We start from the raw sequence: 25,580 nt of genomic DNA on the forward strand, positions 1-25,580 counted from the left end.
TTGGCAATAAATCCTCTAGTCTTATAAATCTCAAAATAAACAATACCCAAATTTGTAACAAATTAGATGGCAAATTCCTTGGCATTCTCATTGACCACAAGCTGAATTTCCAGGGACACATTCTAAATATATCTAAAAAAGTTTCAAAAACTGTGGGCATTCTTTCTAAGATCAGATATTATGTACCACGCCCTGCCCTGGTGACTCTCTATTACTCCCTTATCTATCCTTATCTCAACTATGGTATTTGTGCTTGGGGTTCTACTACCCAAAATCACTTACGTCCTCTAATTACCCAACACAAAGCCGCTATTAGAACAATATCCAACTCTGGCCCCAGACATCACTCGGTACCCCTACTCAAATCTCTTAATATGTTAGATATTAAGTCTCTGCACATTCTCTCATGTGTATTATACATATATAAAACGCTAAACTATAATGCCAATCCTGATCTTAAAAGCTTCATAGTAGGTTGTAACAGAACCCATGAGCACCACACCAGAAATAAATACAGTTTTGATATTCCTAGAGTACGTCTTAATCAAACTAGAAATGCTCTGCAAATCAAGGGGCCCAGAATGTGGAATGACCTTCCCAACCATGTTAAAGACTGTACCTCTCTCAACCAGTTTAAGATAAAAACTAAACACTACCTAATAAATTCCCTGTAATCTACCTCACTCCTCTATTATCAACCCATGTCTGTTATTTTTTTTTTTTTTTTTTTTTTTTTTTTTTTTTTTTTTTATCAACACTGTTTGTCAACCTATTGTATTTGTGCTGCTTTTTCAGTCATGTTTCCCCCTTTTTTTTATCTTTATTTGTATTTGTTCTCAACATCTTTTATTCTTTATGCTCAATTAGTATTAAGTTCTAGATATTAATGTTTTCTTGCCCGAAACGCATTGCGTAATAGTGGCTTTAGGCATTGTATGTACTAGATCTATCTATATATCAATCCATTAATGTAACATCACTTGTATGTATATACCTTACCTGAATAAACATCTGAATCTGAATCTGAATCTGAATCGGATAGATTAGTGCACAATATGTAGAGATGAGAGCAGAGTTAGGTACATAATATCTGATTTTGGAGAGTATCCCAACTGTTTTAGAGACTTTCTTAGTTATGTGTTGTATGTGGGTGCTGAAGTTGAGTCTCTTGTCTAGGAATAGGCCAAGAAACTTTCCATCATTTTTATTGCTAATGTTTATGTTCCGAACCTTAATGGAATGTGACCCATATATCAATCAGGTCAACCCATGTGTTGCGTTTCCAAAAGGGTCGCCCATGTTAGAATCGGTGAACGCCCTAGTAATATTGTTGAAAACATCTTAATAACTTATTAAACCAAAGGTCTTTTTATGTCAGAAGAACGGCAGAAACTGGATCTATATATGAAAACTCTTTCAGGACAAAATTTAAAGTAAAACTAAAAATATTTGTAGTTGTATAAAAGTTGCATTTTTCATCGGTCGTAGAGCCGGAAATCCGCAATATTCATCTCAGAACAATGCTTATTTCACGCAGAATCGTTAATAAACGTAAGATTTTTATACGTCTCAAGAAAGATAGAAACATAATCTTCATTTTAAATGCCTTACCATGGGCATATTTGTATTTAAAGCGAAGATACGTGTATTTTTCTAATCGGCGAGCTCCGATCCCGCACAGATCGAGCAACGGAGTAACTCTCTCTCAGAACAATGCTTATTTCACGTAAATTCGTTAATAAACGCAAATGTTTTTATATGTGTTGAGAAAGATAGAAATATAAGCTTCATTTTAAATACTTTACCATAGATATATATAAAGTTCTAATGAAGATACATGTGTTTTAATAATCGCCGAGCTCCGACCCCGCACAGACTGATCGCCAGAGCAACTCTCTCTCAGAACAATGCTTATTTCACGTAAATTCATTAATAAACACATATGTTTTATATGTCTCAAGAAAGATAGAAATATAAGCTTCATTTTAAATACTTTAACATAGACATATATAAAGCTCAAGTGAAGATACATACGTTTTTATAGTGGCATTCAGTAGCTTGTCGGTCATGGAATGCAGAAGCCTACGCACTTGCCAATATAGTGTGTAATTAACAAAGATACGCTTATAAAGCCTAAAATATTATATGCCTTTAGAAAGACAGAGATATGCTCGTTATTGTGAGTGCACCAAAGGAAATATATCTTGTTGGAGGACAAAGATATATCAATTCTAAAATAAGTTTCGACTCTCGCTCGGGCGAGAGATAGCGCGACTCTCGCCCCATCTATTGGAGATTCTGTTCACCTAATGACCCAAAGCTACTCAAAGCCTCCTAGCATTACTTAAATAATGAAGAAATATGGTATATTTATTCACTATAATGTTGGTGCTTAATGCAGAACACGAGAAAACATATATTTACTATAAAATAATATACTTCCATTATGAAATAAGTAAATATGTGGCCTCATAGGAAGTCAACGGTCCAGGTGTCAATGTTGTGGAGCGACTTATCCAAGATATATTGTTGTCTGGAAAGTGTTTGTTGGCATATCAACCTTCTGTACACAGTGATCCAGTCGTCGCACTTCTCTCCTTAAATGATCGCAAATTTAGTTTATTATATTAACAAGTAGAATACGTATTTCTAATAATATCTAATATAACTAGCCAGAAAATATTTAAGACTTATTGAAAAATACATGTCTGGAAGTTAAATCGACTTCATAGAACAATAGTGTTGGTCTATACTAATCGTTATTCGTTAGTATGCGTTCGCTACTTAAAACATTTACTGTACTGATGTAAAATCTCCCATGTCTCTTCGCACATGGAACACCGAACCTTACACACTCTCTGATATATTGTTTAATTAATAGAGATTCACTAATAAAGCTTATAATTGTATACCTGGTTGATACCTGGTTGATGGGGTTTTGGGAGTTCTTCTACTCCCCAAGCCCGGCCCGAGGCCAGGCTCGACTTGTGAGAGTTTGGTCCACCAGGCTGTTGCTTGGAGCGGCCCGCAGGCCCACATACCCACCACAGCCCGGTTGGTCCGGCACTCCTTGGAGGAATAAATCTAGTTTCCTCTTGAAAATGTCCACGGTTGTTCCGGCAATATTTCTTATGCTTGCTGGGAGGACGTTGAACAACCGCGGACCTCTGATGTTTATACAGTGTTCTCTGATTGTGCCTATGGCACCTCTGCTCTTCACTGGTTCTATTCTACATTTTCTTCCATGTCGTTCACTCCAGTACGTTGTTATTTTACTGTGTAGATTTGGTACTTGGCCCTCCAGTATCTTCCAGGTGTATATTATTTGATATCTCTCTCGTCTTCTTTCTAGTGAGTACATTTGGAGGGCTTTGAGACGATCCCAATAATTTAGGTGCTTTATTGCGTCTATGCGTGCCGTATATGTTCTCTGTATTCCCTCTATTTCAGCAATCTCTCCTGCTCTGAAGGGGGAAGTGAGTACTGAGCAGTACTCAAGACGGGACAACACAAGTGACTTGAAGAGTACAACCATTGTGATGGGATCCCTGGATTTGAAAGTTCTCGTAATCCATCCTATCATTTTTTTGGCTGTCGCAATATTTGCTTGGTTATGATCCTTAAACGTTAGGTCGTCAGACATTATTATTCCCAAATCCTTTACATGCTGTTTTCCTACTATGGGTACATTTGATTGAGTTTTGTACTCTGTATTATGTTTAAGGTCCTCATTTTTACCGTACCTGAGTACCTGGAATTTATCACTGTTAAACATCATGTTATTTTCTGATGCCCAGTCGAAAACTTTATTAATATCAGCTTGAAGTTTTTCAATGTCCTCAGCCGAGGTAATTTTCATACTGATTTTTGTGTCATCTGCAAAGGATGATACGAAGCTGTGACTTGTATTTTTGTCTATATCTGATATGAGAATAAGGAAAAGCAGCGGTGCAAGGACTGTACCCTGAGGTACAGAGCTTTTCACTGCACTTGGACTAGATTTTATATGGTTAACAGTTACTCGCTGAGTCCTGTTTGACAGAAAACTGAGTATCCAGCGGCCTACTTTACCGGTTATTCCCATTGACTTCATTTTGTGTGCTATCACGCCATGGTCACTTTTATCGAAAGCCTTTGCGAAGTCCGTGTATATCACATCAGCATTCCGTTTCTCTTCTAATGCCTCAGTGACTTTGTCGTAGTGCTCAAGTAGTTGTGAGAGGCACGATCTTCCCGCTCGAAATCCATGTTGGCCTGGGTTGTGAAGGTCATTGGTCTCCATGAAATTGGTGACCTGACTCCTAATCACTCTCTCAAATACTTTTATGATGTGCGATGTTAGTGCAACTGGTCTATAATTTTTTGCCAATGCTTTGCTCCCTCCCTTGTGTAGAGGGGCTATGTCTGCTACTTTAAGTGCATCTGGTATCTCCCCCGTGTCCAAGCTCTTCCTCCACACTATACTGAGTGCCTGTGCTACCGGCACTTTGCATTTCTTTATAAATATTGAATTCCATGAGTCTGGACCTGGGGCCGAGTGCATAGGCATGTTTTCAATTTCTTTTTTCAAAATTTAGTGCGCTCGTGTTTATATCAGTTATATTTACAGGGGTTTGAATATCCCGCATAAAGAAATTGTCTGGATCTTCCACCTTCATGTTGTTTATTGGAGTGCTAAACATGTCCTCATGCTGCTTTTTTAGGATTTCACTAATTACTTTGTCATCCTCCGTGTATGAACCTTCACTTGTACGAATAGGTCCAATACTGGCAGTGGTTTTTGCTTTTGATTTCGCATATGAGAAGAAATATTTTGGATTTTTCTTTATTTCCTGAATTGCTTTCTGTTGTAACTGCCTTTCTTCAGTTTCGTATGAGTGTTTCAATTTCCGCTCGATTTCTTCAATCTCCCTATTTAAATTATTCCTTCTTTGACGGGAAATTCGTGTCTGCATAAGCAGTTCCGTTATTTTTTTCCTGCGTTTATAGTGTCGTCTGCGTTCTCTTTCTACGTTAGATCTCTTTCTGGCTTTCCTCAAAGGAACATGTTTCAGACAGACTTGATACGCTTCTGAAGTCAGTTTTTCTATTCCTTCTGTAGGAATTGTATTATTTAGAACAGTTCTCCATGGAATGTTTGTAAGTTCCCTGTTTATTATCTCCCAGTCTATCCTTTTATTATTAAAATTGAATTTACTGAATAGCCCCTCTCGCTTTATCAACGTTTTAGGTCTATTCTGAGTATTGATGGTCGTTTGCACTTCAATGAGTTAGTGATCTGAGTATGTGGTATCTGATATCGTAATGTCTCTGATAATGTCTTCATTGTTCGTAAAGACCAGATCTAGAATATTTTCCTTTCTCGTTGGCTCCGATATCTGCTGATTGAGTGAAAATTTGTCACAGAATCTAAGTAGTTCTCTAATCTGTGGTTGGTTAGGTATTGATAGATTTCCTGATATAATATTATTGTTTGCTATTTTCCACCTGAGACTAGGCAAGTTGAAGTCACCTTCAACTTATCATATGTTATCAAAAAGGCATAGATAAAGTCGTTCTTACGTTTTAGTCACAGAGATTAGATATTAGTAAAGTTCATTTTATTCAGGAAAGTACATAAATAGTCGATTTACAAACATAATATTGGATTTATAGATAGAGCTAGTACATACAATACCTAAAGCCACTAGTACGCATAGCGTTTCGGGCATATTATTGAGAGAGGAAAGATATTTATATTTAAACAATTTTTTTTTTTTTTTACCGACGCTCTCCCTATTGATGAGAACTACAACCTAATGAAGATAAATGTTAATTTTATGTAGATACTGTAATAAACGAAAGTTTTTAATGTCATCAGAGAAGCAGAAATATAGGCAAATTTTAAATCCCTTGTCATAAATATAACTGAAGTGAAAGCAAAGATATATGCATTTTGATAGTTACAAAGACAGCTCTTTAACACGGGTGGAACACGAACAAGGGGAACTTAGTACCCAAATGAGCAACAGAGATATTAGAAAGAATTTTTTCAGTGTCAGAGTAGTTAACAAATGGAATGTATTAAGCAGTGATGTGGTGGAGGCTGACTCCATACACAATTTCAAATGTAGATGTGATAGAGCCCAATAGGCTCAGGAACCTGTACACCTGTTGATTGACGGTTGAGAGTCGGGACCAAAGAACCAAAGCTTAACCCCTGCAAGCACAAATTAGGTGAGTACAACAAGGTGAATACAGCTGAGGGGCGGGACCAAACAGCTGAAGCTCAATTCCCTACGCATAACTAGGCGAGTCCATAGGAATTACCGTTTGTCCTGGCGCCATCTATGTTTTGACAGCAGTACTACTAATGTTCCCACGTTATGTGATGATCGCTATACGGGTGTTACGGTCAGTTGCTCTTCTATATATGTTTATGGACAACGTAGGTGATTTGAGGCAATTTGCGGCCAGAGTGAAATAGTATCCACGCGGTGAGTGATGGAGGAGGATATATACTGCTGTGTACTCGACCAGCGGGTGAGAGGTAAGTTATATCGAACAATTATGGGGAATAGATGGGTTATTTTAAGCGTAGAATGTCAGGTAACCGGTAACTACACAGATGGGGTAGTGTTTTTTTAAGTCTTTATTTACTGAAGTGGAACATTACATTATGCCTTTAGCTGAACAAGTCTACTGGTGGGGGAAGTAGACGGGTTTTATGAAAGTGTTTTACCTAAATATTTGTATTTGGTTAACTAGTTCAGCCGTTACCAGGGAGGGTGTTCCTTTAATCTAATCTAAAAATTCTAGCCGGACAAAGTGATTAAATGAAGAAATTGAATAGAACGAAGTGGTTTGCCAGGGTGCTTAACATTTAGTTTAGTTCACTTACTATGCAGCCCATGCTTAAAGAATGCAAGTTTATCATATTGAATTTACCGTAGTTTTACTGCATTTAATATACAGTTTTTACCCTATTTAATTATGTCGGGTAAAGGGGGGTCGTGGAAAGTTCCTAATATAGCAAGTTTTAAAGGAAAAGTTTGAGTTGACTTTAACGCTTAAGTTAGTGACCAATTAGCTTAGTCTATTGTGAGGAAAGTTAATAGAATCTAGCATTGCAAGTGCCATTTCTCTACTCTTTTTGAGAAACATGACTAGATACATGAATCGCATAGTTTTATTACTAAATGTTCATGGATTAGGTTGCATAGTTGAGGAAATGGTAAGGTTTGTGATTTTGTGTACCTTGACTTCAGCAGAGATTTTGATGGTGGCGCAAAATTGATAGGGGCTCGGATCATTGGGAAAGCTGACTGAAGTTGATTAGGTCATGGCTATACCAAAGGAAATTAGTATAAATGGGGTCAAGTTGGGAGAAGTGTTGTAAGTAGTGCCTAAAAGCTCTCCTTGGACCTCGGTTATTCGCAAGATTATGGTTTAGACTGCAATAGTTGCAGAATTGGCAAATAAAAAAATACCGATGCCCTATATAGTTTTGAAATGGTTAAGACTACCAGATGCAGTTTAATGCTGACAAATGTAAGGTTTGGGGGCTAGGTAAAGATGAGATAGATGGTGTAGATTAAGATTATTAAATTTTTTGCAGGTAAATTCTCCCCGAGCTGGCACTGCTCTCCAGCCTGGGATGTTGATTGGTTAGTGTTCAACTGCCTCCCAACATGGTAGTGAGGTCCTGAGCTGACATGCAGTGAGGAACGTGGAAAGCTTCCTGAATTGGCACATGGTATGCCTCCCTTTCAAACCAGCAGCTGGCACAAATGTTCCAGCTAACATCAGAATAGTGGATGAAGCCCACACTAAAATGTAAGTGGTACAGTAAATGGACATCCCCCCTCCCTTTTGACACTGAACAGTTGGGAGGAAAGGGGGGGAAGAAAGTGTGGCTTAATTCTAGTTTATTTTTTTTATGTGCATAAAGCATATAAATATTTTAAACTTTATGCACACCATGCAGAAAGTGTGCACTTCTGCTGTATCTGCCAGTTTGCTAGAAATTGAAATTGGCATACTTGCTCAGCAACTACTTGCCCTCTTGTACCATGTTACTCAACCATAACATAACCACTACACCACCCATTCTTCTAAAATAACACCCATATGATAAAAACTTCTGCTTTTAATAAATGTCTAACTTTAATATTAGTTGGCTTGCATGGTGTGTTAATCATTCCTTTGGCAGAACTGTAGCTAAATTGTTCCCAAAACATTTAATCAATTAACAGTACTGTATCAGGTTCATAAAGAAATTTATAAGAAAGACCAAGTGTGGTCATAAGTGCTGCAGATGGGGGAGATAGAACCTTACACCTGCAGAAGTGTGGTGATAACTAGAGAGAATATGGCCTTGTATAGTTGCTAGTGTAAAAATATTACTAAATTTAGTAAAATCAGTCTTGGTAGTATAGTTGGGTTAATTATGAATTTTCAGACTAAAGCTTGGTACATAATTCAACAGAATAAATTTGTCCCCTAGTAGTAAGCAGTGGTTGCAAAAGAATAATTTGTATATATAAATTTTGTATTGCTTTTATTCAAATGTTATACATGGTTAAATTAAAGTTTGTTTGCAATGTTCCAGAAAAATGTTCATGACTAAAGTTGTTGGAAAATAAAAATTTGTATAGGATGTTGACTTGAAATGACTATAGCTTTGTTTGTAATAAAGATGGGACAAAAATACTTAGTGTGCCATTTAAAACGGCAACTGTTAAACTGGTGGTACAGGTATGAACAAAATAACATCGCTATGCAAATAACTTTTTTAGTAATATTTACTGTTCACATGACAGGTTGTGGAAGGTCCTGGCAACAAAGAGCTGCAGGAAAATACTTGCAGATCTACAGTAAGTAGTGTTGTGTACATTGGAATTAGAGGGTAGAAGTTAATTGCTAAAAACCTATTAAATATTAGGGTATGGAAGTCTAGGCTTAGGCTAGTGGGTACCATATCTGCAAGTTTAGTCCTTTCAGGAATGTATTGAAATTGTGAAAATTGTAATGTGGGGCATTAGATCTTAAACAGCATAGTTGAGGGTGTTTTATTAATAATTTTAATGAAATATAAATCTTGTTTAGTTAACATCAAATGTTTGTTTAAGCTTTAATCTATAAATGTATAACACTTAAGGGTAATCATGAGTCAAAGTTAATGGCAGGAAAAGTTTTGTTCTAAGTGATGGTATTTTTCCCTTGAAAGTAAAAAAAATATTCAATGTTTACTTTAGCTTGGTTTCACACTTTCTCACTCTTGGCGCTCAAAAAAAAATAATACCCTAGATGCTCTCGGCGCTCTGCGCGCCTACGCGGTTAGACCGAAAAAGTGTACTCTTTTTACTGTCCTGATAATTGAAGGCGCACGTATTTAAATTTGATATCACTGTGTTCGCAATAAAATTGTCTATAAGAACATATCTATAAAATGCCGCCAAACCATAAGGACTATCAACACCAAATAAAAAAACTATTCAGATCACTCGCCAAGAGCGCCAAACAGCAACAAAATGTTTCCTCTCTTAATGGTTGCGAAGCCTACAGTTGTCTTACATCGCTAATTGTGGTATCATTGGAATCGCAATAAAATTCTCTACACTGACATATGCATATAAATATAGATTCAATGTCGTAGCCCACACAAAAGTGTGGGAAGTGGCCGAAGTGTTACCCGCGGCAGCATATCGGCGAAACTCGCTTTGAAAAGTGTATATTCAATTCACTGTCCTGACATTATTTGTCGATGTATTTCATTTTTGTACCAATGTGCTCGCAATAGAATGTTCTATAAGAACATAAGTATTAAAGGTCACATAAGGATGCGTTCGACCGGCAACATATATAAAAACTACGTCGATTACACTCGTCGTGTGAATAATACAATTGTTTTACCACGATGATTCACTGCCACGCCGTTTTCTTTTATAAGCTGTTCGGCTATTAGAGAAAACGTAAATTTCATGGCAAACATTTGTATACTATTCCCAAGTTGATCGGATAAATGGATTTTATACAAATATTTTTTCGATGGACTACAGGCGTCGTCTCAGGTGAGTTGGAATCGGAATCAGGTGAGTTGTAGTAAAGGTTAATCTGAATAGATTTGCATAAAAGTAGAAAAAAAAAATAGTAATAACTTAAACAATATAGTATTGGCTAAAGATAAATGTAAATTGCCATTGAAGTGCAGTTGTGGATAGTTTCTCAAATGACATTTACTAAAACTTGGCAAATTGATGCCATATATATTTATATTGCTAAATTAGATCTTTACTACTGCTACTAGAATATGTAGGAAAGGTAAATTCCTTAAAGAAATTTTTTCCATCTGAATTTGTAAAGTAAAGCAAGATTGGCTTAATCTGAAATTAATTTGTTGAAATATTTTTCAGGTGAAAGTGATTGATGCATGGACTGGCTTGGAGTGAGGCTCCTTTACTCTGCAAAAGGAAATCTACAAAAGTGGGTGAGTTTGAATTTGATGTTTTAGCTATATCAATGACCTAATCTTAATTCTCTTATCTAGTCCATTTATAGGTGTGTAACCATGTCCTACTGTTACAACCCACAGGGGATGATGCAGTTTGTACTGATCCTACCCCATTTCATAAAAGGGGACCAGGCAGTCCTGCAGATTTCCCTGGCTTGGCTTTTTCAGAGCTTTGCTCTACTACCCATCTAATAGATGGACTAGATTTGCATAGGTTTAGGGACCCTTAACAATGGTTACATTGTTAATTCTCACAGGGCTTGTTTGCTGAATGGGTGGATGCATCTAAAACTTTAGTGCCTGGCATGCATTGTACAGTGCTTTCAGTAAAGCATATGTACAATGTGTTGATGGCACTAAAGTGGTGGATGTAATGTTCCCATTCAGGGAACAAGCTCTGCACTAAAATCAGAGGAAGGGATAGGCCTTGCTGAGCCAATCTTAAAAGATTGGGTGTTAGGATTTTTTGAGCTTATTATTAGGCATTGGTGATAATGAAAGTAGTGTCCCTGTTTAATGTTTATTTTTCTTTTACAGGTGATTGTCTCTGGAGTTGTCTTTGCCTTTTGGATCTTCTGTTCATCTAGGAGCATCTGTCCCACAACCTGAAATGGTAATAAATATTAGATGTATTATAAATACTATATGTAAAACTTATTAAATAAAACTTTTAATGAAACTACTTTATATACCTTATCCTGAAATTATGCTGGAAATTGTTTACTACTATTGATGCAATGTTTAAACATCTGAAATTTTTTTACTTTGAAAATAAATACTTGGTAAAATTTACACATTTGTAACATCTTTTCAATGCACCGATGTAACAAGTGGACTACCTATTCAATTTACATAAACTAACATATTGCAAATTAGTCTGAAATACTAAAGTGGAAGAAACTTTAGTCAATATTTTAGTTTTCATATTTGAAAGTAAATTTAAAGCTATGCAACACCTAAGCTTTGTACAAATTATGATTAAATTAACTAAAGATCATTGTTAAATTTACAAAACATTAGAATAGTGACACTGAAGCATCTATACAACATGGTTTTCACAGTCTGATTAAATTTAAGTTACCAAAGCTCTTAAATGATTTGTCTGCCAAACTTCAGATATTCTGAAATATTTTACCTAGATTAAAACCATCATTGTTTGAAAGGGCAGAACAGATTACTGTCAATTAGTTTGACCTAACATCTGCAAGGTCCTGAAGGAATAGAATTTTTTTTGTAAAACTGTTTGCTAAAAACAAACCCTACCTAATGAACCTGCTCAATTTTTTAGAAATGGTAATTGCAACATTACCAAAGGCCATTGTACCAAATGAAAGACCAAGAAGCAACAAACGGGTACATGGTAGAAAGGACAAAAGAATGGTTATGAGGACCCTTTCATTTGTTAAAGAAATGACTGGGGAAAAATGCTGTTGTACCACAAGGGGTCTTAACCCTTGACATATACATCACTGATATTAATCTAATTACCAACCACAAAAATTGCTGATAACATGTTGCCAGAACAATCCATATCACAACTACCACATTAAAATGAAACAACAATGAAGGTAAGGTAATTACCAAAAGAAGGCACCAAACCAGGAAGGCCATGTAGCACCATCAAAGTGCGAAATAATCAGAGGGCGCTAAATATCACCAAGAATGCCAATACGAGAACACAAACGCATAAGGCGAACGATATCAAAAGTATCCGATTCACCTAGAATTCTATCGAGGGACAAGGGACGGTCGGAAAGCAAGACACGCTCGTCCTGGAAGTCAGGACATTCAACAAGGATATGCACAACTGTAAGAGGGACAACGCAATTCAGACAATAAGGAGCAGGGCAGCGCTCCATTAAGTGACCGTGGGTTAAGCGGGTATGACCAACCCACAGCCGTGTCCCACCGCCGGTTACGGTGGTAGGAGGAAGGCCACGGGGACACACTAAGTTTGAGAGTACGCAGCTTGTTACCAACCACAGAGGGCCAACGGGGAAGAATGAATAACAGGATAAAAGTCGGAATAAGGAATACCTTTATGGGAGATGGGACAAGAACGGATAGCTTCCTTAGCAGCAGCATCCGCACGCTCATTGAAACACCAATATGGCTGGGAACCCAGCAAAACTCTACTGATTTAAATTTACTAGAAATAAGAAACAGCCAATGTTGAATCTCAATGACCACCGGATGGACAGGATTAAAGGACCCTAGAGCCATGAGGGCACTACGAGAATCAACTACAACCACAAAGGAGGAATGAGAATGAGAAAGCAAGAGACGAAGAGCATAGAGAACAGCATAAAGTTTTGCCGTAAAGACGCTAGCCTCCGAAGGGAGGCGACACATGTAAGTACGGTCAGGAAAAACAACAGAGTAGCCCACACCATCCGCAGACTTAGACCCATCAGGGAAGATGGAAATAGAGTGGGAGTGCGAAGAAAAGTGCTCAAGAGGCTTTTCAGAATTGTAGGAGGGGTAAAGGCTTTAGTAATACAGTACAAGTCAAGGACGTAGAAAACTTGGGAAGGGGGACTCTCCACGGAGGTAATGAAGGAACAATACGAGGAGAAACATTAGAAATATGAACAGAAAGAGAATCCTGTAAGCGAGATAACTAGACAGAAAGTGGGAGACAATGAAGAGGAACAGGAACCACAGGAGGAGGAAAAATCAATGCACGACAGAGGCGAGGGGAAGGATGTTGGAAGGACCGAGCAAGATAGCGAAGACAGTAGCGATCACGGCAGTCCTGAAGAGAGAGAAAGCCAGTGTCAACATACAAACTAAGGGCGGGAGTCGAACGAAAGCCACCAGAGCCGAGACGCAACCCAGTATGGTGCAAAGCATCAAGATGGCGAAGAGTAGAAGGAGAAGCAGAAGAGTATGCAGGGCAACCATAATCGAGTTTAGACAGGACGAGAGAGGAGTGCAAATAGAGGAGCGTGCGCCTATCCGCTCCCCAAGAAGTATGGGACAAAACCTTAAGGAGGTTAAGGGCCTTAGAGCATTCAACTCGGAGGCAAGAGATATGGGCTGACCAAGACAAACGAGTGTCAAAGACTAACCCCAAAAGCTTCGCGGAATCCCTGTACACAATGAGATGACCATAAAGCAACAACAATGAAGTAAAGGTCCTTTCAGTAAGAATCAATCATTCACTGAAAGTTGCTGCAGTTAAAAATAAAAGAAAATGCAAGTCCCTAGAAATAAACAAGCAACCTTTTTGACTAAGGAAAAGAAGGTAGTTATTCTACTGTATAAATCTAAGTATTCACTTAGATAACTGTATCCAAGCATAGAGGTTCCCCCCCCCCCTTCCCTTTCAGAAAAACATCTACTTTCGAAAAAGTTTAACATTGGCCAACACAAATGATTCCAGAACTAAATTGCCTAATACCAGGAACAACTGAGAGCCATGACAAACACTGCAACTCTCTCCTACCCCCAAGTCTTATGCTATTTACGATCCAAGGTAATTTGAGATACTATACTGTACTTCCTACAGACGAGTCTAGTGAGAGGGTGATCTCCTGGCGATTAAATTGAAGCATGATACAGGTGTCAACGAACATCAGTCAGCCCACTTGTCAGCACAGTGGATAACTAATGACATCATAATCTGCAGTGTTGTATGCCTCCCTGTGGCCATTTAAATCAATAAAACACAGGGTTGTGGCAATGTTTACAGCATAAGGCAAGGTATAGAGGAATCCTGGAATGCCATGTAATGTGTAGTCCTTGAATGTGCTTTAGGCAACCAAATTGAATAACAACATTTCTGGTGTTCGGCTATATAATCCGAGTTTCTCATTCGGTATAATGTTTTAAACCTAAATAGGAATTCACTTTAAAGGTCAATTTATTTGGAAAGTGCTAACCAGATTCCAAATTACTGAGCTCTGAAAGTACTACAAGGCAAGTTTAACCGAATGAGTGTTTGCCTATCCATACCCCCATGAGGTATGTGACAACACTGAATAAAGAAAGGGTCTTTGAGCATTCACCGTGCAGGTATTTGACATGGCCAATATAGCCAAGTGTTAAAGATCATTCTAAGCAGTTCTGCACAATCCATATACTATCAATTAATATAATTGTACAATGGTGCTTGGTGGATGATATTTCCTATTCAAACTCATTGGACAACTGTTTGTATTAGACATTTTAAACCTACAAATGGTAGCCCTAGATATCGCACTACAGTATTAATTACAAGATGAACAATGTAAAATCAATACCACAACAGCAAAGGATGACGGCTTTTCAACAACCGACAAACACGCAGGTCTAACACCAGCCATCCCGAGAGAGGACGTCCCAAGCATGTACACCCCACAACTTTACATCACCTTTGCTACCTCACGCGAGCACGCAACAGCATGAGGATGCCATACTCCCAAACCAACTCCATGCACTTTGAGGCTTTAACAACTCAACATTTAAAAAGTTGATTTAAAAAATCAAACACCTGAATTTTTCCCTAATTAAATTTACTAGGGAAATGCACACCAAGCCATGAAACTTATAATGAAGATGAACAAACTACACACAACTGTCACCAAACTTCCACATACCACCCCCCCTCTCACTCCTGCCCTCCCTCCTTAGGTGCTCTGATTGGCTGAGCACCTGAGCCACCACCACTCACCTCTTGTTGTGAGAGCCTAAAGCATGTTTGGTTGCACTTTAAAAGTTCCCGAGTGTACTCGCCTAATTGTGAGTACCGCCTGCCCGGTTCACCATTTTGTTTTTCAATCTACCTCAATTTACCCCTTTACAGTCAAATATTATGCAAAATTCTGTTTAAGACTTGTCACTTCTTAACTTATATAACTGCTTTGGCCATCTGCAATCTTTCTAGGTGGGTAAAAATGACTCGAGGCCAGAAAGGACTTATCAGACGGCGATCATAACAATACGGTACACACACAAAATCACAACCTGATATACACCAAGCAGAAAATCCACTGGAGCTGTGAGGCGACGTAAACCCTTGCCCAAGGCACTGGCAGCTGCATACTCTACCACAGTATATTACTGACTTTGTAAAAGTCTTACAACCGGATTTCCCCATAAATCACAGCAAGTTTTGAGGCCCCTCCTTGAGTCAACGTCTTACGTAAGACCTACAAGCACTCAGGTGAAGGCTGACGCAGTTCAACACCATACGCCCCAACTTCAAATACACAGTTGAGAGGCGGAACCAAAACGTGATTTTCTGTGTGTGCCTGAAGTTGGGGCATACGGTCTTGCTTCACCCTTCACTTTACCCTTCACCGGCGTACTTCAGGGGTTTTATTTAATACTTGGACTGGCTTCAGTAGGGCCTCCAGACTTTCTGTGGCTTCACAAGTGTCACGTGAATCCCCTGCATAGCAGTGGAACTGCCTTTTCCCTTCACCTTCAATGCCTCTGCACTGGAAGTATACATCTACACCAGCCCAGAAGAGTCATCAGTCCTGCCACCTCTCCATACCCCCCCAGGGCCTGGCACGGCCTGGTACGACTCAGAGGCAAGCCGGGCGCCACTGCTAACTGGCAGTTTGTCCCCACAAACAAGCAGTTAGCCGCCTTCAACTGACAGTGGTACAGCTCAACACAAAGGCACCGCCAGCCACAACGAGCAGTTTGCTAGTTGACCAGATGTCCACCTCGTGTTGACACTGGATGAGTCATCACCGCCGGACTATATAAAGAGCGCTGCCTCCCTGGAGAGGCAATCTCTCCCTTAGTGCTCTAGGATCACCTTGGTGTCTCTAACCCGTCGTCCACTTCCAGCCAACGTCGTGTGACTGATGCCATGGTGGTATGGTAGCTGTCTTCAGAACACCAGTATATCTTCATACTTTTATTCATTGCTTATAGTTTATTTTTTGCATTTAAGGTCATACTAACTAGTTCACCTTTGCATTACATGATAGTCAAGTATTGTCATGTGTTATTTTTGTTCATTACTATTTCAGTAAATTGTTTAATTATTTATTTGATAATTTTCATTTGTTTCCACCTGCAACTTACACACTGCAAGGCCAATAGCAGCATTTCTTTCATTTATGTGAGGGAGAGCCATACCATCTTGGTTCAGTACAGCTGTGATACCATAACCCGTCACACAAGATATCCAGTTGTAAGACTTTTACCATCAGTGGTGGTAGAGTATGCAACTGGCAATGCCTTTGTTACAGGTTTGCTTCATCTCACAGCCCCAGTGGATTTTCTCACACATTTGAATACATGAAACAACTTTATTTGATACATTCCAAACCAAAGTACTGTACAGTACAGTACAGTAATTATCAAACCATCAAATGTGTGGGATAATCATAGTGCGCTAAATATCACTAACGTCGCCAATACAAGAACAAAAACGCATACGGCGAACAATATCAAAGGTATTGAATTTACCAAGAATTTTATCGAGGGACAATTGACAGTGAGGGATGGTCGGGAAGCAAGACACGTAAGTCCTGGAAGTCAGGACATGTAGAGACAACGGTTTGGACAATAAGAAGCAGGGCAGCGCTCCATTAAGTGCCCGTGAGTTAAACGTATATGACCAATATACAACCTCGCCAGAGCCGTTTCCCACCACCGGTTACGGTGGTAGGAGGAAGGCCACGGGAACACACTACTCTTAAGAGCACGCAATTTGTTACCAGTAACAGAAGACCAACAACCCTGACAACGGGCAAGAATGGGGAAATGAATAACTGGGTAAAAGTCATAATAAGGAATACCTTTACGGGAGATGGGACAGGTGCGGATAGCTTCCTTAGCGGCAGTGTCCGCACGCTCATTTAAGAACACACCAATATGGGTGGGAATCCAGCTAAATTCCACTGTCTTAAATCTACTGGAGATAAGAAACAGCCAATGTTGAATTTCAACTACCAAAGGATGGACTGGATTAAAGGATTCTAGAGCCATGAGGGCACTGCAAGTGTCAACTACAAACACAGAGGAGGATTGACAGCGAGAAAAGAGTTGATGAAGAGCATAGAGAATAGCATAAAGTTCTGCCATGAAGATGCTAGTCTCCGGAGGCAGGAGACACAAAGGTGCAGTCAGGAAAAACAACAGAGTAGCCTACACCGTCTGCAGACTTAAGACCCATTGGTGAAGACGGAAATAGAGTGGAAGTGTGAAGAAAAGTGTTCAAGGAAAAGGTGATTTAGAACTGTAGGAAGGGTAAAAGTTTTAGTCATGTGGGTCAAGGCTTACAGAATTTAGGAACGGGGACCCCTCCATAGGGGCAAAGACGGAATGACACGAGGGGAAATATTGGTAACACAAACTGAGAGAGCATTTTGTAAGAGAGACAACCGTACAGGAAGAGATAGGTGGTGAAGGGGAACAGGAACCACAGGATGGGTAAAGGTCAAGGCATGACATAATCAAGAGTGAGGGTGCTGTAAGGACCGTGCAAGGTGGAGAAGACAGTAGCGATCATGGCAATCCCGTAGAAACAGGACGCCAGTTTCAACATACAGGCTTAGGGTAGGTGTCGAAGGAAAGGTACCAGAGCTGAGCCGTAACCCAGTATGATGCAGTGTGTCCAGATGGTGAAGGGTAGAAGGAGAAGCAGACGAGTAAACAGGACCATAATCGAGTTTAGACAGAACGAGAGAGGAATGTAAAAAGAGGAGCAGTGTCGATTAGCTCCCCAAGAAGCATGGGACATGACCTAAAGTTAGTTAAGGGCCTTAGAGCATTCAACTCGGACGTAAAAAATATGGGGCGACAAAGACAAACGAGTGTCAAAGATTAGCCCTAAAAGCTTTAGCAGATTCTTTGTACAAAAGGGGATGACCCCTGTTACCTAACAGTAAATAGGTATCTGGGAGTTAGCTGTTACAGGCTGCTTCCTAGGGGGGTGCGTGTGTGGGAGAAAAAAAAATTTAGTAGTTAACCACTGAACTGCTCTGTCTCCAAATAACACCCTGGTGCACAAGAAATAAATTCTTTCCAAAAATTTTTTTCTCTTCTTATATTGTTAAAATGCAGAGTCTGATCACGAGGAAACTAAACAAAAAATATTGTATGTGACTTACTTTAGCTGCGATGGAGCTGGGAAGTTGAGCAAATTATGGGCGCTGAGCGTTGGAGCGATGGGGGTCTGTCGGCCCCGCCACCCCGTGCGACGGCAGTTGCTGCGAATAAAATGTTGCGCAATTATTTTGAAGTTTCTCATTCATTTCTTCTTTTTTTTTGCTGTAATATTATTTAAAAGTGTGTAATTTGTGGAATTTATATAATTCAAAGTATAGAACATCGCTATGCTCAAAATTATGGGCCTCATATATGCGACATATTGTACAATCAAACAGTGTTTTTGCTGTTATTACACTATATACACACATTGTATATACCCATCTACGTATGTATTCACCATAACGATCCACTATGTTGGTATGGTGAGCCCAAAAAACATGAGTGAGCTGCCACACCCTGCCAGTCCTCCCACCCTCCTCCAACACATTACTCGCCAACATTCCTCCTCCCCAAATACTGTTATTGTGTTTATTACACTATTTACACACGTTATGTATAAGTATGTACATGTTTTATTCATATACATACGTACATACTTGCCATCTCCTCACCTCTCTCTCTTGCCTACTTAATGCTCTTGCTTCCCTCATCTCATCACAATCGACTTTATAATGGTCCAGGACGGATCGAAATGTCGTCGTCTATTCAATTTCCAGTGTGTGGCTTGGTCAACAATGAAATCTTCATGCAAGATCTTATAAAGAAAACCCCTAGAACGAGTTTTGCAGATACAAAAGAGTTTAAGGTGAGTAGGGGATGGTTTGAGAAATTTTGAAAAAAGACGTGGTATTCATAGTGTTGTGAGGCATGGTGAGGGTGCCAGCTCAGACAAAGTAGGGGCTGAAAGATTTGTTTGTGATTTTAAAGATTTTGTAGATACTGTATTGATGGATATATTCCACAACAAGTGTTTAATTGTGAGGAGACATGGCTATTCTGGAAAAAATTGCCGAAGAGGACATACATTACCCAAGAGGAGACGTCACTGCCCGGACACAAGCTAACTTGGGCTAACTTGTGTCAGGATAGGCTAACTCTTGTGCTGTGTGGCAATTTGAAAATTAAACCCTTGCTCGTGTATCATTCCGAAAATCCAAGAGTTTTAAAAAATATATAACGTGCAGAAAAACTGTGATGTAGAGTGGTTTGCCCTGCCATCAAAAAATATCTGCAAGAGAAAAGTTTGACACTAAAGGGCCTGCTTCTCGACAATGCTCCTGCTCATCCTCCAGACTTGGAGGATGCATTGTTGGGGCCACTTTTTTTTTTTAGGGATATTCCTGCATGGACCCTAAGTTTCTGGCTAATGAACCAATGACATGAAGGAGGAGTTTTCAACCTACCTTTTGTTAGGTGTGCAGGGGTCAATAGGCTGAACATAATGTCAGGAGCAAAGGGGGGGCGTTTGCCTCTTCAAACACAATTGTGACCATCTTCATCTCTTCGAACTATCCTAAATGCTCTCTTCACCTGTCTGACCAAATTGGGTGTCCAGACCACCTTTGATTCTGAAATTGTAAAATTAATAGTGATTTCAGAATATTCAGTCCATTTATACTAACAAAATTATATACAGTATACTGTAATTGAAATTTTACAGAATGATAAAGGCAATTTAGTAACTTTGTTAAAATGCACATGGGGGAAATACATGAATATAGGTTAATATGGTTTGTAAGGTAGATGGGAAATGTTTATTACTTTTATGATTTAAAAGATGTATAGCCCTGATACTCCATCCTGGGTGCATTCCACCAGGTAATGACCACAGCAAAAGTTTTCCACGAGGCTCTATTGTCACACAAACTTTTCACATTTTCAAACTTGATTCATCTTTTTCCCCCTCGTTCCAGGGGTTTTCTTTAAAAGGTCTTCATGCAAATGCCTTGATTTCTCACAAATGATTGCCTCTGAAATGCTATCACCTGCTAACTCTTTATTGTGTATCCAAATTAATAACAACTTTTCAACATCCTCAAGTGTTTGTGTTCTTTGTTTCGGGATTGTTGATATGCCTTTTGCCACTTTAACGCTCATAATGTCCTTTTTCTTAGCAAGTATAGTGCATATTGTTGAAATAGATTTGTTGTACTGCCTAGCTAGTTCAACAACCTGTGCACCGTTTTGACGTTTATGAATGCTCTCTTGTTTTTCCTCTATGGTCATTCTCACATGTGTTTTCTTGGCTTGAACCTTACCACTGGCTTTCTTGGGACTCATGGCAAGATATATAATAACAAATTTTATGTTCAAATAGCCAAAAATCCCAAAACAAATGTAATGCTTTATAAAGAATTCAGGCGCAATAGTTACTAGGCAGGAGACACTGGTAAACTGAGGTGCGATCACCATGCCACCACGCGCTAGGTCAGCCCATACGCATATCAACAAACTCATTTCCCGAGGCAAAGTTTGTAACCCGATTCAAATTTTTCGAAGAAATTAGGCTCGTAACCCCAAAAGTTCATAAATATTCATTCGTAAGCCGAGGTGACACTATATATAAGTAAAAAATTAAAATTTTGTAGATACACTGTGCTGTATTGATGGATACATTCCACAACAAGTGTTTCATTGTGAGGAGACATAGCTATTCTGGAAAAAATTGCTGAAGAGGACATACATTACCCAAGAGGAGACGTCACTGCCCGGACACAAGCTAACTTGGGCTAACTTGTGTCAGGATAGGCTAACTCTTGTGCTGTGTGGCGATTTGAAAATTAAACCCTTGCTCGTGTATCATTCCGAAAATCCAAGAGTTTTAACAAATATATAACGTGCAGAAAAACTGTGATGTGGAGTGGTTTGCCCTGTCATCAAAAAATATCTGCAAGAGAAAAGTTTGACACTCAAGGTCCTGCTTCTCGACAATGCTCCTGCTCATCCTCCAGACTTGGAGGATGCATTGTTGGGGCCACTTTTTTTTTTTTTTAGGGATATTCCTACATGAGCCCTGAGTTTCTGGCTAATGTACCAATGACATGAAGGAGGAGTTTTCAACCTACCTTGTGTTAGGTGTGCAGAGGTCAATGGTTGAACATAATGTCAGGAGCAAAGGGGGGCGTTTGCCTCTTCGAACATAATTGCGACCATCTTCATCTCTTCGAACTATCCTAAATGCTCTCTTCACCTGTCTGACCAAATTGGGTGTCCAGACGACCTTTGAATCTGAAATTGTAAAATTAATAGCAATTTCAGAATATTCAGTCCATTTATACTAACAAAATTATACATACAGTACTGTAATTGAAATTTTACAGAATGATAAAGGCAATTTAGCAACTTTGTTAAAATGCACACGGGGGAAATACATGAAAATAGGTTAATATTGTTTGTAAGGTTGATGTTTCCGGAAATGTTTATTACTTTTATGATTTAAAAGATGTATAGCCTTAATACTCCATCCTGGGTGCATTCCACCAGGTAATGACCACAGCAAAAGTTTTCCACGAGGCTCTATTGTTACACAAACTTTTCACATTTTCAAACTTAATTCATCTTTCCCCCCCCCCTCATTCCAGGGGTTTTCTTTAAAAGGTCTTCATGCAAATGCCTTGGTTTCTCACAAATGATGGCCTCTGAAATGCTATCACCTGCTAACTCCTTGTTGTGTATCCAAATTAATAAAAACTTTTTAACATCCTCAAGTATTTGTGTTCTTTGTTTCGGGATTGTTGATATGCCTTTTGCCACTTTCATGCTCATAATGTCCTTTTTCTTAGCAAGTATAGTGCATATTGTTGAAATAGATTTGTTGTACTGCCTAGCTAGTTCAACAACCTGTGCACCGTTTTGACGTTTATGAATGCTCTCTTGTTTTTCCTCTATGGTCATTCTCACATGTGTTTTCTTGGCTTGAACCTTACCACTGGCTTTCTTGGGACTCATGGCAAGATATATCATAACAAATTTTATGTTCAAATAGCCAAAAATCCCAAAACAAATGTAATGCTTTACAAAGAATTCAGGAGCGATACTTACTAGGCAGGAGACACTGGTAAACTGAGGCGCGATCACCATGCCACCACGCGCTAGGTCAGCCCATACGTATATCAACAAACTCCTTTCCCGAGGCAAAGTTTGTAACCCGATTCAAATTTTTCGAAGAAATTAGGCTCGTAACCCGAAAAGTTCATAAATATTCATTCGTAAGCCGAGGTGTCACTATATATAACTAAAAAATTAAACTCAGGATTACTTTCAACCCCCACCCCTTTTGCTCTACTCCATCGCCACCTACCTTCACCCCCCTCTATGATGTACTCTTCCATAGACACCTACCTTTGCCCCCCTCCTCCCCTCTACTCCTCCATCATCACCTACCTTCACACCCCCTCCCTTCTCCTCCTCCATCGTCACCTTCCTTTCACCCTCCTCTATGATGTACTCTTCCATAGACACCTACGTTCACTGCATATAATGCTCCCCACTACTCCTCCATCGTCACCTACTTTCACCCCCCCCTCCGCTCTACTCCTCCAGGGTCGCAGACAATTTCACGAGCGTGAGAACTACGAGTTCTCTAACCACTCTCACACTCCTACTCTCTCACCAGTGAGGGGGAGGGAAGGAGGGAGGAAATGAAGGAAGAAAGGTGGGGGAGAGAGAATAGGCAGGGGGGAGGAGGGCCTAGATACATTTCTTCCATATAGATAGGTAGACTGAGGGAGAGCTGCTTGCCAAGAGCCCTATCAGACAGGCTTCCTATTCCTCAACCCTCCCTAATATGCCACATCCTGGTCAGGACAACTTGCTCGATTGTTATTCTTGGTGTGACTCGAGAACTGACCTCGAGGCGGGGCATGGGCATGGATTATCTCCCTGGGGCACGCACCTCCCTGCCCCAGCTCTCTCTCTCTCTCACATAATCTATCAAGGGTCTAACATGAGGTCATTGTGCCTACCAGAAGTGTATATGTCCAAGGCTGGCCACCTGTCTGGACCATTCAAATGTATAAACACGTAATTAGTCTATTAAAATTATATATAATGCTACAATTATAAATTAATTTGTTCATGGTCATTCGTTTATCAGTATTTTAATATGAGGTATATATACGCATGTATGTATACGTTGACGTACACATATATGATTATGTGTATGGAATGATTATGATTATGTGTAATCATATATGATTATATCTAATGGAATGCATTAGTAAGTGATGTGGTGGAGGCTGACTCCATACACAGGTTCAAGTGTAGATATGATAGAGCCCAATAGGCTCAGAAACCTGTACACCTGTTGATTGACGGTTGAGAGGTGGAACTAAAGAGCCAGAGCTCAACCCCAGCAAGCACAATTAGGCGAGTATATGAATGAATGCACATGTACACTTTCAAATGAATTAAGATACCTTGAGATACACAATGACTTAGTTTAAATAGTTTAAACACATTATGGTACTGATTTTGATATGCTGATGTCTGGAAGGGAGAGGGGGTGTGGGGGGTTATTGTCTGAGGTGGAGGACCAGAGGAGGGGGTCAGTGGAAGGATGGTGGCTGGAGGGATGCCATTGTTCTAATGGTTATGAAAACAATTATTGATGGCAGGAATTCAGTGGGTGTGTACTTCACCCGCACCATCACCATACTGTGCCCTGCTACAACCCCCCCCCCCACCTCCACCCATGCTGTGCGGGGCGTATTACACATTATGGGATAACCGACTGTCTGTCCATTCCTGTCTGCTCGTTATGCTGACCTTCCTTTTGAAAATTGTCTGCTTTATCGACTTCCTTCAAGACCACACGTTAGCCTCTTATCACGCCCTCTTAACACTCTCAGGGAGCCAGCTCTTCTATACAATAGTTACCACTCAGTCCCCAAGGTGAAAGAGTGTCCGGGCATATGACTTGTTATGTGTACTTATTTGCGATTCGTTTGGGCTGTCACGTGTGGTGATTAGTGTTGGGTAAGGCTAGGCCAGGTCAGGTCAGACTAGGCCAGGTCAGACTAGGCTAGGTAAGGCTAGGCCAGGTCAGGTCTGGCTAGGCCAGGTCTGGTCAGGTCTGGCTAGGCCAGGTCAGGCTAGGCAGGGTGAGAGAAGTAAAGCGGCAGGTACTTACGTTTCCGAGAAAGTAGCGGCGGTAGTATATTGTTGATTTAGATTCGACGACATCCTGAAGCTAGTAGATGGCGGCCTCATCGCTCTCGAACTTCTTGTTGTTGTAGGGGATACGAGGCACACCCAATATCCCCCTTACATTGATCACATCGCACACTAATATTTTTACTATTTCGGACACCAGATTTGTCTGTTTCGTATATGTATAATTGTTCAATATTAAAACCACAATAGAATGCTCTAAGTACTTTCGTATAATAATACATCTTCAAAAGGAATGGTTCGCTCTGAAGATGTATTAATATAAGAAAGTACTAAAGGAAATTCCTGTTTCAATTCTTCATCCGTGGTCTGACACTCTTATTATATATTGTATATACTGAATTATATATACTATGCTTATATAATATATACTGAAATATTGTTACATTTAACGTATGAAACAAAGTATATATCTGTATTTTTAATAAAATATAAAACATTAATATTTATCAACGTATCTCTGTGAATTACATAATTTATCAGTATTGTACAGCCTGTGATCTCCACCTGGCTGGCCACTGATACCTAAGTAGCTTTCATGTGTCCGGACACCGGCGATAGGATTGTATTATTTAACTTTAAAGAGAGAGATATTTCTTGAAATGTTGTCACATTAACGTCTACATCTTCCTTCCTTCTGACATATAGATTTTAAGGTTAATTAGCATATATGGAAATAAATTACACAATTTATAGGCTGGTGTGAAGGGCTTCACACTCTTAGAGCAAGCCATCAAGAAACTGTACATGTATCAAATGCATATATCTTCGCTTTCACTTCAGTTATATTTATGACAAGTATTTAAAGTGTAGCTTATATTTCTGCCTTTCTGTTGACATAGAAAACTTTCGTTTATTACATTATCTAGATAAAATTAGCATTGATCTTCAAAAGGTTGTAGTTGTAACATCCATTATA

At 39.4% G+C, this 25,580-nt stretch overlaps 2 long non-coding RNA genes across 2 annotated transcripts; one reads left to right on the plus strand and one right to left on the minus strand.

Moving 5' to 3' along the window:
• Nucleotides 1-5,532: 5,532 nt before the first annotated feature.
• On the plus strand, nucleotides 5,533-10,904 carry LOC138369515 (uncharacterized). Its single transcript, XR_011229862.1, has 4 exons — nucleotides 5,533-6,529; nucleotides 7,598-7,815; nucleotides 8,802-8,855; nucleotides 10,395-10,904. It is a non-coding gene; the product is annotated as an uncharacterized lncRNA (long non-coding RNA).
• Nucleotides 10,905-10,998: 94 nt separating this feature from the next.
• Nucleotides 10,999-24,806, minus strand: LOC138369514 (uncharacterized). Its single transcript, XR_011229861.1, has 5 exons — nucleotides 24,621-24,806; nucleotides 21,556-21,718; nucleotides 19,894-20,058; nucleotides 18,550-18,648; nucleotides 10,999-11,097 (listed from the first exon to the last, which is right to left on the minus strand). It is a non-coding gene; the product is annotated as an uncharacterized lncRNA (long non-coding RNA).
• Nucleotides 24,807-25,580: the final 774 nt, after the last annotated feature.

This window comes from Procambarus clarkii, chromosome 28, assembly GCF_040958095.1.
Source record: "Procambarus clarkii isolate CNS0578487 chromosome 28, FALCON_Pclarkii_2.0, whole genome shotgun sequence".
NCBI classification, from domain to species: domain Eukaryota; kingdom Metazoa; phylum Arthropoda; class Malacostraca; order Decapoda; family Cambaridae; genus Procambarus; species Procambarus clarkii.